The following is a 10,972-nucleotide window of genomic DNA, read 5'->3' as shown; positions in this document are numbered from 1 at the left end:
GTGCTTGTCCAGGGTGCTATTTTGGGCACGTGACCAGTCCTCTCCTCGGGGGCAGGAAAGGGGTTTGGAGATGCTAGACGTGGAAGGGCCTTGCAAGTGGTGCTGAAAGCCCAACCTCAGGGCAACTCAGATCCTGCCACGTCCCTCCAGCGACATCTCCAGTTCTTGGATTCTACCTTACTTCTAGGGACATCTTCCCTCAAGGCTAGAGCCTCACCTGCTGCCCTTAGCCTTCTGAGGAGAGGGAGGGGTGTCCAGAGTGAGGGGCATGCTGTCACCCACACACTCCTTCCTGCAGATTCCATTCACTTCCTTGAAGACCTTTGTTAAGAGCACAGAAATCCTCCCACCCTTTCTGAGGTCAGTCACCCTGTAGTGGCACAGCCAGGCCTTGGAACCAGAATGCTTTCTGTGATCTGTAATATTCGCCCACTTGTCATTTCAAGGCAAAGTAATGTTCAGTTCATGATAGGTGATTCTTCTGAGATGCTTGGGCTTTGTAGAAGTGATCATGTTGAGGTCAAATTTGTCAAGGCAAAATATTTTCACGTTGATTACTGATTTAGAAAAATGTCCTATAATGAGAATTTATACCTGGCCAGCTAATTTGGGGTGGTGGGTGGCTGCTCTGCTACTGGGATGTTAGAGAGGTGCTCTTGGTCTCTGCACCCACTGTGCCCACCATATGAAAGTCAAGAGGGTGAAGTAAATTGTGCCACTAGATGGCAGATCCCTAAACCCATGATGCACATCATGGGACCCAGCACGGTCCAGGAGTGGCAGCAGTTTCCAGATCCTGCTATTCCAGGGCTCACAGGATTGACAGCAATTGGCTTTGATACTGGATGTGCAACAGTGTGGTTGGTGACTGTCAATCCAGGATGTGAACCACTGTAGCTGATAGTTGAACAGTTGGGAGCATGTTGTGACCGTGAACAAAACAGACACCTGTCACTTTTTTGCACATATTTCGAGACTGACTGGGGCCTATTCCCTGTATTGCAGGCACTGTGGCGCCAACTCTCATCCATAGCCTGTTCTCTCCTTTATATATATATATATATATATATATATATATATATATATATATATATATATATATATAATGTCAGTGCAGTGCAGGGTCCAGCAGGGACCATAGCTGGGTATTGGTGGCAGTGATGCAACAGGCAACAGGGACACCATGCACCATGTGTCAGTAGGAGATCATATCTCTGCACTGTTCCACATTGGAAGTAGCCATTTTGAGTGTCAAGATCAGAATTGTGTCTTTTCCAGTTTATGTTAGTTGCCAACACTTGGAGGCTGGACTCTCTTGCTTTTGGATATGGAGTGACCAGGGAATCCAGCAAGAAGCAAACATCAAACCAACAGTTGCAAAATTAAGCACAGTTTATCCAAACACTTTTCATTAATCTAGCCTCCAAAGTTCCACTCCAGAGACCATTCTCATTGCTCTCAGGCTGGGTTCCATGGAGTCTTTGCATCTGAGGATAAATCATATTTGAACAGGACCATTATAAGATATTACAGTTTTCGATATGAGGTAGCTCATGTATGAGACAACGTAAGAAAGTTTTGAGGTGAAATGATGGGGTTATAAGACCCTAAATGAAGCAGTTCCTTAATGCATTCATATGGTTAAAGGAAGCTTTTCGTGTGGTTCTGGTAGAAGCTCTGAAGACCAAAATGCTGATAGGACTATTGATAGGGAACACTGTGCTCATGAGTTTGCACAGGAGGAGAACTCTATTGGAAAAGGGACTAGAATACATTTATGTTACATTCTGGAAAAGATCTCAAAAATTTTTTTTAGTTGTAGATGGACACAATATTGTTGTTTATTAATTTATTTTAATGCAGTGCTGAGGATTGAACCCAGTGCCTCACACGTGCTAGGCAAGTGCTCTATCACTGAGCCGCAACCCAGCCCCTGGTAAAGATATTGTCTACATTGTGCACATGACCTGTCATTGTTTTTGTGGCTGTACTGCCTTAAAATTTCCTCTACTAATTAATCTGGTGGAGGAAATTTTAAGGCTGTACAGCATTCAGGCAGTGGTATGGATATTTCTAGCAGCTTATCCAGGTTTACTGTGATAATAAAGAGCAGAAGGAAGAATGCAAACTTGCATTTTGGTCAGAAAAGTTGGAGTAAAACTGGATTTCAGAAAGTTGTGGTTTTTAGTGCATTGCTGTCACTAGAGTGAAGCTAAACAAATACACAGAGGCAATAGGGGAGAATGCTTAAGGACATTTCAGGAATTGGCAAGATCCTATGAGCAATTCATATTCATATAATATAGAATAAAAATTCCTTTGAGAAGACGAACCACTAGGAATGGGTTTCACCAGGCTCAGACACCCAAAGGCTGCCACAGCCATGGTTCCAAGAGGCTTCACTACTGCTTGAGATGGAGATATATACTGGCTTCAACCACGTGGTGCTGGTTCTGCAGGAATGCAGGATGCTGTAGTTAGGTGGTCATGAAGGCTTCCAACAAGATTTCAAAGGAAGGCCTGGCAGGTCAAAGTATAACAAAGTGAGAATCCCTATAGGTAGGCCCTGAGAAAGTCATGCATGCAGCTGTGAGAAGAAAGCTGAAGCTTCAGAAGAGAATCCTGTTGGTAATGTGCAATATATGTCAGGCAGTGTTACTAGCTGAGGACAGAGCTAGTCTACATGAGACGCTAAGGGTCAAGGCTGCCCAAGTCCTTTGGAGCCCACTGTACACAACATGTGCCCCAGATACTGAGCATGGGGATAGAGGACTTGTTGGCCCAGCTGGGTTTTTGTCTTGACTTCTATCCATTTCTTCTTTCTATGTGCCCATTTCTCCCTTTTGTAATTGAAATATTTATTCTGTGCTACTATACATTGGATATACATACGTTGATTTTGATTTCTATATAAGACACCCAAGAGGGAATCCATAGTTCCCTTCCTCTGCCTCATCCCACTAACCCTCTTTCTCTCTTGAGGCCCAGTCCTAATGTGGGAGTTACCCTTGCTTGGTTTCACCATCCTGTTTTCCGGATCAGAGCTATGGCACCTCTCATTGTTTTCCTTCCCACACCTCATAACCAGGACCTTTTCTCTCCAAGAGTATTCCCTGAAGAATGGAATCCCCAACCCCCATGTGTGTTGATTTTTTTCTCCTCCTCCTGCTCCTCCTCCTTTTGCTCTTACTCTTCCTCATTCCATTCCAAGCCTCACTCTGGTGCCTTCCAACTGCAACCCTAATAGCCATGGCCAGAACTTAAGTGCTTCCAGTGTCTCTTCCATCAGCACAGCCAAGTCCTCTGCTCACCTGACTCACCATCCCATTGTGCATCCTGAGGACATGGCCATGATACTACTCCCCTTTCTTCTTCTTCTTTTTTTTTTTTTTTTTTTTGATTCTGGGGATTGAACCCAGGGCCTTGTGCATGTGACGCAAGCACTCTACTAACTGAGCTATATCCCAGCCTGACACTACTCCCCTTTCTACGGCAGTGATATTACCATCTCCCACTGACAGCTCCTGTCCAGAACCCCAAGTCCACGGCCCTAGGAAGCACAGGCAGTCAGCAAATGGATCATTCTCCACTGGCTCCCCAATACCTCAGTTCTCCAGTCCCAACTCCAATTTCTCCAGTCCCAACAATTCCTGTGTCCCACCAACTACTCCTCAATCTGCATCTGGGAACAATGGAGAATCTCTTTTTGTAATGCCCTCCTGCTCGTAGTGATCCCAGTTATGAACCACCATTGACCTCTCTCCTGGCAAGCAGAGCCTGTGCACCATCACACTCAAAGCTTGCAGCTGATGAGCCCTTGGATACCACCCCTCCTTCCTAGACTGTCTTCTTCCAGTCTCTTTCTGCTTCCCAGCAGACTGGCAGCATTGCCTTGGCTCACTTCTCCACAAGTTGGGGTACACATCAGGCTCAGGGACCAAGTGCCAGTCACCAGCATCCATGAGTTCTGGAGCTACATCTCAGACTCCATCTAGGGCCACTGGTGGGCAGCATCAGCACATTCTTTTAGGGTAACCCAGGAAGTCCAGTCCAGGCTGTGGCTTAACTTTCAACACTTCAATTTTCAAGTGATAACACAGGGCAATCAGGACTTGGGGGTATGACATCATCACCCCAGACCCCTTTGGCACACCACTCAATGCATGGTCAGCCTTTCCCCAGGTGCAGTGCATGGGTCATAGCTCCCAGGACTGTTTTGGACTTGCCCACAGGTAGGCTGGATCCAGGACAGGGCTTCACAATTAGCTACCTCCACTCTCAGGCCTGCAGTGTTCTTGGGACCTGCACTGCTAGGACTGGATGGAAGGCTGGTTTTGGAGTGCCCATTCCAGACCTACGGTCCAATCCTGTAGCCCAGCATTAAACACCATGGATCTAAAGCACTCATTGTTGAGCACAAGGGGATCTTCATGAACACTTGGCTTGACACCTCTACAATACCCACACCCTGGTTTGATGCTAATCTGATTGATCTGAGCTCTGGACCTTTTCCCTGGCTTTGGATCTGACTAGGATGTTTATTGCTAGCTAGAGGGCCTCCCTTTCCCCTCACCTTTTTGCCTCAGTGGTCTTCTTCTTTCCTTAAAAATGTACATACATTCTTATTATTTCAAGTTCTTCTATCTCTGCTCATGTATCTTCCTTACTGTGTTAATGAGGTTATAAGGTGATTATTTGGATGTAATCCAGTGGATTTTGTGAATTCCTAATTGATGAAGGTACAAGACCTAATATAAATATAGATGGTCCCTGACTTGCAATACTTTGACTTAAGATCACTCAGTTGTAATGTAATGCCGAAGTCCTAAGCATGCAGTGGAAACCTCATCCTTTGAATGATGAACTGATATTTTCCCAGGCTAGCCCTATGTGGGTCCCCAGAGTCCTGCAATTCTGGGCAGCAGCAGTGAGCCAAGCTTCAGACAACACCTGTACTGTGCTGTGCTGCTCAGCTGTGATACTGAAAAGCTGAGGTATAGTGAATTCACATTAACCTTAGGATTTTTCACATCTTCTGAGTTTATCAGTAAATAGCCCCTCCGGAGTTCTTGGAGAATGAGTGGTAAAAATGTATGTGCTTTGCATCCAATTGAGAAGTGGTTAAATCTTGTATAATATGCATACAGAAGATGGGTCTTCATCATGACAATCAAGTTTAACATTTTCTTGGACCAGTGGTTTTCTCTACCAATGAAAGTGAAATTTAGTCTCCAGCTTAGATTAGTTGTGCTCCTGGTCACAGCTGCTCTGCTCACCCCTTCTGCCTTCTTGACTGTCCTGGGTTCAGACTACCTTTCCCACTCTTTCCTAAAGATCAATAAAATTAAGGAATCTGTAGCAAGATTTGCCAAGAAAAAGAAGACCCAAACAGCACTATCAAAAATCAGCATGGGACTCTGCTCTGAGTTGGGTGGCCATTTTGTTTTGGACCCCGAGCAGGAGTTGGCAAGGGCAGCTGTGATGCCACAGAGTAAAGGCAGAGAGGGTAAGCCAGACGACCTGGCAGATTGACTGGCTAGGCAGTCAACCTAAATCGACGAACCTCGCATTCTACCGCTTACTTATTTACCAACCACTCACCTAGTGCACCTGAGCCCCTCCACCATCAACTCAGCCATGATGGCAGCCCTGGGAGGAGCACAGGCGACTGGTTCCTTTGATTCTCGGGATTTGAAGAGGGCTGCACAATCAGTGCTGAAAGTTGTGCTAAAAAGCACCTAGATCTTTGATCCTCAAAATGGATCAAAGACCTAGGAATACAACTAGAGAGACTCTGTGTCTAATAGAAGAAAAAGTAGGCCCTAATCTCCATCATGTGGGATTAGGCCCCAACTTCCTTAATAAAACTCCTGTGGCACAAAAATTGAAATCAAGAATCAATAAATGGGATGGACTCAAACTAAAAGTTTCTTCTCAGCAAAAGAAACAATCTGTGAGGTAAATAGAGAGCCTACATCTTGGGAGCAAATCTTTACCCCTCACACATCAGATAGAGCTCTAATCACTAGTGTATATAAAGAACTAAAGAAGCTAAACACCAAAAACAAAATAAAAACAAAAACAAAAACAAACAAAAAACCAAATATCCCAATCAATAAATGGGCCAAGGACTTGAAGAGGCCCTTCTCAGAAGATGATATACAATCAATCAACAAATATATGAAAAAATGTTCATAATCACTAGCAATTAGAGAAATGCAAATCAAAACTACTCTAAGATTTCATCTCACTCCAGTCAGAATGGCAGCTATACAAACAACAATAAGTGTTGGGAGGATGTGGGGGAAAAGGTACACTCATACACTGCTGGTGGGACTGCAAATTGGTGCAGCCAATATGGAAAGCAGTGTGGAGATTTCTTGGAAAATTGGGAATGGAATCCCCATTTGACTCAGCTATCCCTCTCCTCGGTCTATACACAAAGGACTTAAAAACAGTATACTACAGGGAAACAGCCTCATCAATGTTTATATATAGCAGCACAATTCACAATAGCTAAACTGTGGAACCAACCTAGATGCCCTTCAATAGATAAATAGATTAAAAAATGTGGTATATATATATTCAATGGAATATTACTCAGCAATAAAAGAGAATAAAATCATGGCATTTGCAGGTAAACGGATGGAGTTAGAGAAGATAATGCTAAGTGAAGTTACCCAATCCCCAAACATCAAACGTGGAATGTTTTCTTTGATATAAGGAGGTTGATTCATAGTGGGATAGGGAGAGGGAGCATGGGAGGAATAGGCGAACTCTAGATAGGGCAGAGGTTTTGGAGGGGAAGGGAGGGGGCATGGGCTAATTAATGAGGATTGAATGTGATGATAATTATTACCCAAAGTACAGGTAGGAAAACATAAATTTGTGTCAGCATACTATATATACAACCAGAGATATCAAAAATTGTGCTCTCTCTGTATAGTAAGAATTGTAATGCATTCTGCTGTCATATATAAAGAAAAAAAAAGCACAAAAAAGCACTACCAAGATGTCTCTAAATGAGTGGTGAGGCAGCCAACAGCAACTTCAGCTCCTTCTTAATCTTACTTAAATGGCCCTGGGGTCCAATGCAAAAAAAAACCTGTTGTAAGCTAAATACCCACAGAAGGCTACAGATCTCTGTTCTTAGAGGCATCTTAATGTGGTACACAAAACAAATTGGTGATTGTTTCAAAACCCATATCAGAAGATTTTTATGATAAACTGTCTGAAATATTTATCTGGTGGGATGTATTTTAAAAAGACTCCTGACTCCCTCTCTTTAATTCAAGTTTTTTTTTTTTTTTTTTGCATTGATACAGGGGTGGTGCAGCACAGTAGCATAATATACCCTGGCTGCAAAGGCTTGCTGCCCAGTCCAAGGCCAGCAGTGTTATGTCTGGCCTGTAAGAGGCAGGTAGGAAGCCATGAATATGTCCAGAGACCCTCGAGTGCCGTTCCTGGGCCTTGTAAGAGGCACTTGATTTGCTCCATTTCACTTTCTTTCCATTCTGCTTTTTAGTTTGTTTTTGTTTTGGATTCTATTAACAGTTAAGTGTTCTTCTTTTTCATTCCATTAAGCTTAACCATGTCAGATGTAATAGAGGAATATCTTCATGGGCTCTTAAATGATTGAACTTCTCAAAAGTACTCACTTGGAATTGAAAAAAAAATGATCATTTGAAACTGAGAAAAATTAAGGTGTTTAAAGGCAGTTTCTATCTGAGAGCTTTGTTCATTCAGTATGTTTGGCCAGTGATCTTTATCAAGTTGATGTTAAAACGCTTAACACATTTAATGTCTATTTTTGCTTCTTCTGAAGCATATGTGCTTCTATCTTTATCTCTTAGGATGTGGTATTTTAATTATCTATATTCACATGTTCCTAAGTGACATGTATATTTATAAATGTGATACGCTCCTATAATTTATGTGGATGTATTATTTCCCTGGCTTCGGTGATGCTCTAGGCCTTCCTTGTATTTGTCCTTAAAATAAACCCTTGAGTTCCCCAAAGTTTAGGCTTTCTCTGTTTGTCTTTGAAACTACATCTTCTGTCTCTTGTCATTATATCTGCTTCTTGCAGAGCTTAAAGCAGCACCTGGGTAAGAGTAACATCCAGGCACAGTCAGGCTGACATGTAGGGGCCCTGGCCAGGGGAGCATTTGGAGGACGAGGTCTGCCCGTAATCCAGAGAGGCTTATCCAGAGGAGGACTACATGAGGGACACGCCACCATAATCCTACTTAGGAGCAGGATGTCGCTTCGAGACTAAAACCTGCTCTGAGGTAGATGAGTCATAGCTCCCTGAATGGGTTTAAGAAGAGGTGGTATTGGTGGTCATGGAGGTCCTAGGAGAGGGGGGCCTAGGGCGTGGAGCCTGGGTCATGGCAGAATCAATGGTAGAGGTTGGGGCATGATAGGTCAGGGAAGAGGGTGCTTTGGAGGCTAAAGTGGTGGATGGGGCAGAAGTGCCCTCGCTCGCCCTGTTATTGACCAAGGAGCAGCTGGACAACCAGTTGGATGCGTACATGTTGAAAACTAAAGGACACCTGGATGCGGAGTTGGATGCCTACATGGCATAAGCAGATCAGAAACCAATGATTGAAGCCTGCCTGCCTCTCCTTCTCTGAGAGACTCACCACATCTATATATGACCTTGAGATAACAGATGGGAAAAAAACCTGATTGATGCTGGAAGGACCTATCTCAATGGTCTATGGACTCACCTGTCACCAGCTTGTGCATTTAGTGTGTTCCTTTTACTTTTTGATTCTGTGTTGTATGTTGTATGTTCCCCTCTCCCTTCACCCAGACTTTGTACGTGAATGTGTTGGCCTTGTGGGTAGAATGCTTTGTCTACCTCTGCCTCCCTTCACTTATCATACATTGACATTCTCTGTGTCCCCACAAAAAGTTCCAGAAAGAGCCAATTTTCCTCCTTGATGCTTTGGTTTCTGAGATAATATTCTTTTATACATCCTGTTCAATAGCCTCTTAGAAGTGTTAAGAAAATCTGGAGCTGAAAAATAATGGTTTGCTGCACTGTTAATGATGTAGTAAATTGGGAACATTGACATTGTTATAGGAACACGTAAGAGGTTACACATGGTATCTGTTTTGATGGAAGTTGCTGCAGGTGCACTGATACCACATCTTTGGTAACCTGCATGCTGGATTGGGTATGTGCACTTTCCACCCTCAAATGAGATTCTTAAGCTTGCCTCTTGGCTTTGCACCATATCCAAAGGGATGGGGTAGCCTTATGCCTGCAATTGAGAGGAAGAAGCTATTTGGTTTGACTACCACAGCAGAGGGAGAGGAGTGGTGGGGGAGGATAGGAGAGACACCATTGGCAAGGATCAGGAGCTGCCCATGTCAGAATGCAGTTACCATGTTTGTCTCAGACCACTGTTGGGCTTCTCCATTTGTTAGCTTTATTTGATTCCCTCTTTCTCTTGAAGATTTAAATTCAACCATATTCTTCCAACTGTTCCAGTTTCAGTGGAATCTTGTATTTCTGGTTCATTATAACAAATTGTTCTCTCAACCACCCCCCCCCCAAAAAAAAAAACACAAAAAACAAAAAACAAACCCAAACTCAAAACAAAACAGCATGGGAGCTAGTGATGTAGCTCGGCTTGCTTAGCATGTGTGTGGCCTGGGTCACAATCCCAAGCACTGCGCAAACATGCACATACACACACACACACACAAACACACACACACACCTATAGACACAGACAATGAAAGCTACATACCAGAACTTCATATGGGACAAAGATATCACAGAAAGTTATCAATGCACTTATGTACAAAAATTGAGTGATAATCATTCTAAAATAAAGATAATTAAACAATAGAAACGTGAAGACTAACAACAATTTTGCACATAAAGTGGTGAAAGCTGGTGGGTAGAGTCAGCAAGACAATGGAGTGTACATGACAGTTGCACAGTGGGAAACATCCAAGGAATTGGAGAGAAGGGGACCCTTTCCAACTCATTTTATCTGATCAGCATTACCCAAACCTAAAGCCAAGCAAAGATAAATACTACAAAAAAGGGGGAAGAATAAATAAACCTCTGTTTATTTACACAGATTAATATACTGGGTGACCCCCAGGAGTTGCAGCACATTGTGAGCATGCTCAGTAGAAGGTGAGAAGAACTAGTGTGTCTGTGTGTGAAAGGAATGGAGGAGGGGAGAGAAAGAGAGACACTCATAGTTATAAATCTAAAAATGATATCAATATTAAATTTGAACAAGAAATTTATATCTAAATCATGAATGATTTATGCACATGGGTACATAATGTACTGTCTATAATACAGACACAGATACACTGCTGTATATTTATGTATTTAAATACATAATGCTATAACAAAACATAGCACATGGAGATGAGGCAGAAAGCCTGGATTTAACTTTAAATTTATAATTGTTCATCTAACAGTCAAGTGCACTTAGGGCACACTGACGAAAGAGCTGTGCACTGTGAGGTTTGCTAACACTGAAAGTTTCTGAAAGTAGAAATGAAATGTGTAAAAATATCATAAAATTTGGGGATTTTGTTTCTTAGTAATATGAGTGACAATATTAATAGAGAAGATCATGTGTGGATATGGTTAAAAGCCAGTGTTGTTCAATGTAAGTGTTCAGTGCAGGGCCCATCAGTATTCCAGTGCTCACAAATTCCTTAGGTAAATTGCTAAGAAATTCTGAAAGCTGCACACAAGCACTACATACCTCCTCTGGTCCCTGGTGCCTTTCTTACAGCCCAGCCACTCTGGACCTCCACAAAGGAGACCTGACAGTTCTAACACAGGCTTCCATGACCTAGCAGTGGTGCTGCAGAATCACGGACACTCAGCCATAATCCTGCCTGACCCTATTCTCTGAAGGCTCCACCTCCCCTGCCATGATTGGAGACTGCCTCTCCTGTGGCCATGCTACTTCTTCACCAGACC

At 43.1% G+C, this 10,972-nt stretch overlaps 1 pseudogene; it reads left to right on the top strand.

Annotated features, from left to right (window-relative positions):
* Window positions 1-744: 744 nt before the first annotated feature.
* On the top strand, window positions 745-8,588 carry LOC124091884 (chromatin target of PRMT1 protein-like; annotated as a pseudogene).
* The last annotated feature ends 2,384 nt before the right edge of the window (window positions 8,589-10,972 follow it).

The sequence above is a fragment of the Marmota monax genome, unplaced genomic scaffold, assembly GCF_021218885.2.
Source record: "Marmota monax isolate L192 unplaced genomic scaffold, Marmota_monax_Labrador192_F-V1.1 WCK01_AAM20220418_F8-fsc00595, whole genome shotgun sequence".
NCBI lineage: Eukaryota > Metazoa > Chordata > Mammalia > Rodentia > Sciuridae > Marmota > Marmota monax.
This window is presented reverse-complemented; position numbering and strand designations above follow the sequence as displayed.